The 9228-nt window shown below is 54.2% G+C and overlaps 1 pseudogene; it reads right to left on the reverse strand.

Moving 5' to 3' along the window:
• Positions 1 to 2478: 2478 nt before the first annotated feature.
• On the reverse strand, positions 2479 to 7748 carry LOC105545717 (annotated as a pseudogene).
• Positions 7749 to 9228: the final 1480 nt, after the last annotated feature.

Here is a 9228-nt window from a genome sequence, read left to right on the forward strand (position 1 = left end):
CAAATGCTTTGCAATTCTTGCTTGTTTCACATTGGTTTTGCTTTGTTCTGTTTTACTAGTTGATAATGGGAACTTAAGAAAAACATTCTTTTCAGAAACTGATGTAAAGAGATAAATCCCTCAATAAATCCACTATGGTTCCTTCTTCTCCTGCAAAGCCAGGGCCTCCAGATGTTTCCCTCTCACCCTCTGTTTTCTGCTTTAGGCAACTTCTCCTCCCTTCACCTCTCCTGCAGGCAACTCCCAGGCCCTTCCACAGCCCGAAGCAGCTCAGCCCAAAACAGGAGCTGGGGTCATTCAGGTTCACAGGCTTTGACCCTCACTTGAATGCCAGAGCTGGCAGGAGGTGAGTCAGAGAAAAGGCTAAGCAGCTATTCTGAGATTAGATCTGCTGTCTTACTAAATAAAATAATAATGAAGGTAATACTTTTCCATATTAAATACTTAAAAATTTCTACAACAGGCACTGTGGTTCATGCCTATAATCCCAGAGCACTGGGAGGCCAAGGTGGGAAGACTGCTCGAGGCTAGCAGTTGAAGACCAGCCTGAGCAACATAGGAAGACCCACCCTTCCTAAAACTAAAACAATTTGCCGGGCCTGGTGGCATGCGCCTGTAGCCCCAGCTATTCTAGAGACTGAGTCTAGAAGATTACTTGAGCCCAGGAGCTGGAGATTACAGTGAGTGAAGACTCTGCCACTTCACTCCAGTATGTTGACAGAATAAGAAACTGTAAAAAACCATAAAAACAAAACAAAAAAAAAATTAATGCAATTCTTGGTCACTGCATCAAAATGATCCCTGAGCTCTGAAGTCCCGCATGCTATTTTACTAGCGATACTGTTTGGAAGAATAAGGTCATGCTTCAGAGAAGTGTCTGCTTTTCCACAATCAAAGAAGTAGAAAGAAAATGCTTTTTTGCTAGGATTTCTTGTTCAGTTAAAACTTGTGCAGGAATTCCATCCGTTAGCACTGAGAGAAAGTGGCAGAAGATGTTAAGAAAAATGGTAGCTAGGATCATCAGTAAAGGTAATGAATGGCATGAGATGCTGAGTCTACAATGTCCTCATCATGTGCTGGGGGCCTGTGGGCTTGCTAAGGCTTGCACTCCTGCTTTCCAGAAAGGCACAGTGGTGAGTAGACAGGCGACCTCCCTGAAGGGAGAGCAGGAACCGGAACAGGCTAACAGAGGCTTCTTGATACCATCTTCCACCTTCAGAAAAGATGAAGCGTTGGTTTAAGTGACTGAGAAAAACCTGGGTCTGTTCTTCTGGGTGATCCCTCCCAGGCTCTCCCCATTTCGGAGCCTCTTCCCCAAATAAGGAACATGTTTTATGTTTTTCCCTCCAATGCTACCCCTGGCTGTGCAGCCTGTCCCAAACTCCACCCTCCTTCACCACACCACAGAGCCAGCCCAGGCCCTGCTACAGTGCATGCGGGCTCAGAACTGAGACTGGTAATGAGGGGTCTGCACCTTCACTCAGGGACTGCTCCTCCCTCTCATAGAAGGGTCTAGAGGACCTGGGGGAGCCCTGTCCAAAGAGAGGTCTCTGGATCCATGTTCCCTGGCCTTGGGTGGGCTTGCAGGCAAACCTCCTTCTTTCCCCTTCGCTCTCAGCCTCTCCTCACCCTGGGAGCTGCACCCATAGCTCTGAATGGGACTGCCCCTGCCCCGCCCCATTCATTCCCAGCCAAGCTCAGTGGCAACCATGGACCTCTAGCAGCAGCTCAGCCTCCCTGTCTGAGTCCACTCTGCTCCAGGCAGGGCCATCAGCTGGCTCAGGATCTGGAGTGTGCAGGAGGCAGAATGGCAGGGGCATCACCCTAGGGCCAAACCAGGAATCCTATGGGTCCAAGGGGCCTGGCCTTTTCCCAGACCTCACCCTGGACATGCTCTACTCTTCACCTTCCACCTTAAGTGCTGGGACCCAAGCTGTTTTCTCTGGGGATGCAGCCTTAGGAACTGGGTGGGCTAAGGTCCTCACAGCCCCCTTGTCTGGGGATTCTCCCAGATCACTCTCCTCTTAGCCTTCTCCAGGGACACCCTTTCCCTTGACATCCTAGGTGAAATAGCCATGCTGTTCCTCTCCTATTGCACGGACTGCCCATGCCTGAGTTCCTACTGCCTGCAGGCCACACCCCACTACCCTTCCTGAATAGAAACCTGCTCTGAAACAGGCCTGAATTGGCTAAACCCTCTCAAGCTCAACTGGGCTTGAGCCTTGGTATGGGCCCCTCCCTTTCTCTCTGGTTCTGACAGTGAGAATCCATCAGAACTCAGGGCTGAGCTACCCAGGTCATTGCCAATAGGTGACACTAGGTCTCATTCATCTGTCTCATGTCAGGACGAGAAGGTTCCTGCCATGGGGAGATGTGGGACTCTGGGAATTCTCCTTCTGCATCCTTCCACCTCATCCACCTGCTCCTTGCTCCCCTCCCAATATTGCCCACAGTACCTGTCACTCTGAAGGACTCTCCTCAGATGCCAGGGAGGATAAAACAGAGGATGATGAGGAGGAGGCTCCAGGGACTGAGGGTGGTGGCCATGGTTTTGGGTTGGGTTGTGCCTGGGGCCCGAGAGTGTGGTTCTGAAATGGAAACACAGGAGTGACAACCCTTGTCCAGGCCCCAAATCTTAGGGGATGCCTCTTCAGCTCCTGCCCCCCCAGCTCATCCTGGAAGAGCTTTTGTCCCCCTCTGCTGTGGGGAAGCCGCTGTGGCAGTTTCTGGGGTAGGAAGAGAGAGGGTGTCCCTGTCCTCGGGGAGCTCACACAGCTGCTGAGGGAAGCAAGGTGATAGTACAGCCCCCCCTCCTGCTCTGGCGGAAAAGGAGGTCATGCCCCAGGGCCAGGGAGGGGAGGGTCTTGGGGCTGGCCTTTGAGGTAGTTTCGATGGATGTACAGAAACAAATGAAGGTAGAGGAAAGGAAAAGTGATTCTAGGAGGAAGGAACACTGACGAAAAAGGTCTAGAAACACTATGACACCCACAGATTTGAGGCTGGTGAGAAACGCACAGTGGGTGGAGCACAGGCAGGTGCAGGGAAGAGGAAGAGTAGTCAGGAGGAAGAAGGGAGAGGAGGATGAGAGGGCACAGGCACGCCAGCACCCCCAAAAGGAGTCCCCCATGAGGGGGTCATGTTCACACTCACTCAAACACTCACACACACATGCGCTCACACACACTCACACACCAGGCTAAGATCTGAACTCAAGAAAGCTTCCTTTTTTCGCCTCTCACTTACTTGTTGGATCCGGCATTTTTTCCCAGTGTATCAAAAATTCTTCAAGCCATGTCTTACAATCCCCCAGTGAAATCTTGTGGAAGAACACGTCACCTCCGTGTTCTTCTCCCACTTCTCTTTCATCTTCTTGGCTCCAGGATGAAGCACTGCCCACTTCCTGTTGTTTGAGTCAAAGAGGAGGAACGTCTGTCCATTGAAGAGGAACTGCCAAGATCCTCTGCCATGTCCATGGGCTTCGTGCTCACAAGACATCCGGGCCTGCAGAATGAGGGACTCTGCCCCACTGGAAAGAGATCAGCTCTGATCTTGACAAGTCCTGAGCCCCACCCTGCTTCCTTTCCTGGCTCCTGGACTTGCTCTCTCTGCTGCATCCTGCCCATGCTTCTCAGCCTCTTGTGTGACACAAACTTCTGATTTATTTGTTACATGAAACCAATAAATGCCTCTAAGTTACTACTGTGTCTGCTCCCTGCTGTCCTGGACTATCTGAAACTTACCAATGGGCACTAAATTCTCCACTTGAATGTCAGGCAGTTGCCCTTTGAGGAAATCCACCACGTCTCCCAGTGTTTCAGTTTGTTTTTCCCAGGTTTTTGTGACATTGACTTTCTTCCCCAGAGAAGCAAAGACTTTGGCCTTGTGGTTAACACAGTCATAGTGAAGAAAAGGCCTTTCATCCACCAGGCCTTGAACTTCACACCATCGTGGTTCAGGTCTGAACTTAGCGGTGATGTTGAAATCATAGCAAAGACAGTGTGTGTCTGTGGAAGCAAAACACAGGAGAGGATTGGTGTGGAGGGAACCTGAGACGCCTCCTCCCCCTTATGGTGACTGCAAGTGAAGGCCTCTGAGGGGCTGGGGCTGGTAGAGCAAGCTGTGCCCCAGCCAGGGCTGTCATGTCAACTAGTTAAAGACTAGAGCGTCTCCCTTGCTTGAGTATATGGAGGAGAAGGTTCCTGCAGCCATGAAACCACATGGCCCCTCCAGACATGTCCCACCTGCCCTGTGCCAACATCAGTCAGCACATGATCTTGTTGGAGAGGTGCCAGGCCTGTTGTGGCAGGAAAAGGCCTGGATGAGGAGGACCCTCAGCAGCAGCCCATGTGGACTGCAGGAGATGGGAGAGGGTGTGGGAGCTGCCCTCACATGCTCCAGCACAGTGGGGGCAGCGGGGGCGGGGGGAGGGGGTGAGGGCAGAATTCAGTTTAGATACACAAGTGATTAATGTCATGAGTCACATGATTTAATATGTTTGCAAAGCCCTGGCAATGACACCCATCTGCTTTGAGGATACATTCCTGGAACCTTGGAAAGGGATGGTTCACAGGGCAAGAAGTGGAAAATCCAGAACTTCTAAGTCAGGGTGTAGAAGAAAGAACAAAAAGGCTCAGAGAAGCACCCATGCCAGAGTGACTGCAGTATGAAAATCCAGAACAATGTCCACTCTCTGTGCTCATGGGAAGCCTGGAGGACTCCTGTTTACCCAGCATATAAAGAAGGCCCCAGCAGAAGGCAGAAGACTGTCAAGAAGCTCAGGGATGCCTGTTGCTGAAGGCCGGGGTCAGGGGTAGGAAATGCTGTTCCTGAAATGGGCTCCCAGTAGTAATGGGGGTGGAAAATCCTGAAATAACAGATCTCAAGTGGAGGCCGTCAACTGTCAGGAGGAAGGAGGGTGCAATGATGGAAATAATTAGAGAAGTCACAATGGCAGCTGGGGACCTCAGCCATAAGAAGGTGTGCCCATGGCTCATAGAACAAAGGGGTCAAGGATCCAAAAGAGATGGAAACTCAACCCGAATACTGCTAGATTTAAATAATTACAACAAATAAAGACAAAACACAAGGATGGATGACCTGGATGCTGAAATGAGTCACCCCAGGAAATAATCGGGCTCCTTTGCCCAGCTTTGAGTACTGAGCCACACCTCAGACCCAGAGTCCATTACTAAAAGGAGAGCCCAGAGGCCCTGGTGGGCTCCTTCAACCCCACAGCAACTGCAGTGACTCCTTCAGACTCCCCCACAGAGCCAGATAGGCATTCACTCTGGTAAGTGTACACCATTGAAATGGCAAATACCCAGATACTCCTGGTGGACACAGTGTGTGTCCTCCTTCTAGAGATGTGAAGTGTTAACTTGCTCCCCTGATACTCATGAGGTGCATTTGGGGCAACATAAAGGATGGACACCTGTGTCAGGTCCAGCTTAGGGGGATATGCTGGGTTCATAGACCCATTCGATGGTAATTTCACATTTCCTGGATTCGTACTGGGAATGGATAGTGTTTGTAGTTAATGTAGTAACTATTATAGGTTGTGCTGGTCATATGACCTTCCCTGTCACTATTCAACTCTGCTCTTATAGCTGGGATGCAACCATACACACTCTGTGATGAGGGACTGGACCTACTTATATGGTTATTTGACCCTGGAGTCCCTAAGATCCCAGAGGCATGTGTGGTTGGAAAAGGTGCTATGTGGATTTCATGGCAATTGCTAACTGCAGAATCACAACAGGGTCCCCTAGTGCTCAGAAGCAAAGCTGTGCCACTCACAGCAGTGAAATCCCCTCACTTATAAGAGGCTCCAGGTGTGGTCCTGGGCCCTGGTGGAGATGGGCCTCCAGCTATGGGAGGGCAGTGACCACACAGCCTCAGAGCTGCCCATCACACGGTGTGCTCCTCACCCTTTACGTCATTAGGAAGATAGGCACGGCAGTGAGAAGACACAGGTGGGTCTCCTGGGATGGGCCAGAGCAGGGTCACAGGGAACCAAGAAGCTGCACAAGCAGTTGGCCGCGATCCGCAGGACACCACATGGGTGCACCCCTCACCCTCAGCTCACACCTGAGGCTTCAGGGAGGGTCCCTGATCGCCCTGAGGGACCGATGATGCCACCCAGCAGCAAAGGAGGGGGGCATTGGCCCCGAACCATAGAACCTCCACTCACATCCATCACATCCACACCACCCAGAAGCCACAGGCAGGGTCAGACACACCTGTGACTCTTTAACTTACAGCACTTGGAGATGACACCCTAGGGGATGGGGAACCAATTGCCAGGACACAGCATGTGCCCTCATCTGGCGTCAGCAACCTAGGATGGTGTTCAGATGTGTTCTCCCTTTTATCTGCAGGTTGCCGTTGCCTGCTGTTGCTCTACAAAGGGACAGGACTTGACACACAGAGAACCCATGGCCAGCAAGGACCAAAGTGCCTTCAGCCTTTCCTTTCTAGAAAGGGTTTGCTGACTCCTGTCTGCGTAGTGACTATTCCATATGACCCTGGCTCCCCAGTAGGAAGAACAGGCGGGTCTGGGACCCAAGGGCAGTAGTGGGCGCCTCTACTCACGGGCGCTCCCAGGGTCATCCTGGGGGAAATGGTTCTTCCCATCCCCCCTGCACTAAGTTCTGTGGAAAGTGTGGGGTGTGTTTGCTGGGGTGTGTCCTCAGGCAAAAGGTGAGAAGGTGCTAGTTGCTGGGGGAGGTGCTAAGGACCCCTTCATGGATGGGGAGGTGAGGGAGGCCTGAGTGGTGGTGACGGGGCTGGGCTGAGATGGGGAGTGAAAGGATGCGACCTGGGTAGTGGAAGTGAATGGTGAAGAAGTGGTGAATGGTGGGAAGTGTCTGGTGAGCTTCTTGGGTGGAGGTGAGTGCCTGCAGCAAAGCGCAGGAGAAGTTCCAGGGCGGAGCCCTGGGGATGCTGGAGGGTTTTTGTGGTGGAGAGCGGATGAGAGCAGAGCAGGCCTGCGACTGGTGGGGGAGTCTGTGAACGCGTTCCTGTGGAGTTCCCCTTCACCCCTGTCCTGATCCCAGTTAGGGTTTCGGGAGCTCTGGTTTCTCCTTCCCCAGGGCGAGTGGGGCTGCGGAGCTGCACCAGGGATCCCCGCTCCACCTTGTATTCTGCGGCCCTTTGGCCCCTCCACCCTCCTGTGGTTCCTTTTTCGCCCTCTTTAAAAACCCTCCTGGTCTGCAGTGCAAGCTGCAGCCGCAGGACGCGGACCCAGCGTAAAGGAGCCGCAGCGGGGAACTCAGCGGGGGCGATGTTTGGGGAGATCGAAACCCGCTGCAGTCCACAGCCCCCGAGGTTTGGCCCCAGCCCCGGACTAGGCTCCATCCCGGAACTCACCGTCCTGCCCTGACCCTGACTAGCCGGACAGCAGTAGCAGAAGCGGGAAGCACGGAAGGAAGGCGGGGCAGGCGACCGCTGCCACTGGGGACCTGGGGCGCAGGGGACCGGAGTTGGGGTCCAGGTGGATATGGGCGGAGGAATCGCCTAGTGCCTCCCACTCAGGCTAGTGAATTGAACTGCTCCGCCCCGCCCCAGGCTGCGATCCAAGGGGCGTGATCCGACTACTGCCCTGGTTTGGGGGTGCTCCACCCCGCCCCGCCCCGGGGTCGTCACCTGACAGCGGCCCAGGCGGGCGAACCCTCCCCCTCCACCCCGACCCCGCGGCTTGGTGGCGGCATCCCAGTGCCCCGCGCGGGGCAGGACACGGTTCCTTCCATGACCGCCTCATTTAATTTTTCAGCACAGCATTTATCATTACCCCAGTGTAAACACTTATGCACAGGAAGGTGAAGAAACTTAACAGGAATATTGCGTGGCGGCGGTGTGCCCAGTCACCGCCTGTGCCAGCGACACCCGCCCTCCCTCTGCCTGCGTCGAGGAGTTCCCTCCCCCCGTCCGGGGCGCAGCCACTTCCCCAGTTCGCAGCAGACCTTCTTTGCCTCTCCACTAAAAGCATAAGGAGGTCTTTGAGTATATTCTATATCCCTTTATGACTTTTGGGAAAAAAAGAAAAGAAAGGCCTAGTGGCCTACCGTGATCAATCATCATGTGATTAATTGTGTTTCCATGGACAGCAGAAGCCGAGGGTGGGGTCTACGCATGGGTGGAGCTCACTTTGCTGCACACCCATCTGTGTCCAACCACACCCTAATCTATGGCTGCATCCGCACCTCTGCTCAGTCCCTGGATGGTCTCTGCAGCCATCCTCAAAGGGGCATCCCGAGTGCATCCTCATCTCAGTCACCATGGAACCATCTAGATCTATGGACAGAAACCAGAGGAAGGCGAGGAGCCCAGTGGCCCCTGGCTGCAAGGGAGGGCTTAGCCTGGGGTGAGGAGTGAGCAGAGCTCCTGAGCCCACTCTGCCCCCAGCCACTCAGCCCCTTCCCCATTGAATGAGTCTTCATGTGGGGAGAACCTGCACCTGGTGACCAGCAATCCCTAGGGTCCTGAAGCTGTGGAAAAGAGGAGGAGGCCTGGACCAAGCCCAGGGCCTGTCTCTGCTTTCAGGACACGGTCATGGGAGGGCAGCCACCTCTGTGACTGAGCAGGGACACAGGAGCCTAGAAGGTTCTGGCCTGATGCACTAGAGCCACTGTCCAGGAGGGGCCACGTGGAGAGTGGTCTACCTGACAACAGACACAGGGGGGTGAGCTGTTCTGACTTGGGAGGGGCATAGCTTGGTGGGTCTGGGCATCTGTGCGTGAAAAGAGCCTCCCAGGCATAGGGCTGAGGACAAGCAACCCGGGTTAGTCCTGGGAGGAGGCCACTGGGAAGACCCTGGCAGCACCACCCCTGAGGCTGGGTGACCTGGGTCAGTCACTGGGGAAACAGGAGGAAGGCAGAAGGAGGCTGGCAGGAGATCCTCGAGCAGGACAGCCAGGTGAGAGCCTAATCGGGGGCTGGGGCCAAACCTCGGGGGTTGTGGACTGCAGCAGGTTTCCATCTGCCCGAGCATCGCCCCCACTGAGTTCCCCGCTGCAAACATCGCCCCCGCTGAGTTCCCCGCTGCGAACATCGCCCCCGCTGCGAACATCGCCCCCGCTGCAAACATCGGCCTCGCTGCGAACATCGGCCTCGCTGAGTTCCCCGCAGTAAACATCGCCCCGCTGCGAACATCGCCCCCGCGGAGTTCCCCGCTGGGCTCTTTTGTGCTGGGTCCTCTTCCTGCGGCTGCAGCTTGCCCTGCAGAACAGG

The sequence above is a fragment of the Mandrillus leucophaeus genome, unplaced genomic scaffold (genome assembly GCF_000951045.1).
Source record: "Mandrillus leucophaeus isolate KB7577 unplaced genomic scaffold, Mleu.le_1.0 Scaffold337, whole genome shotgun sequence".
Lineage (NCBI taxonomy): Eukaryota > Metazoa > Chordata > Mammalia > Primates > Cercopithecidae > Mandrillus > Mandrillus leucophaeus.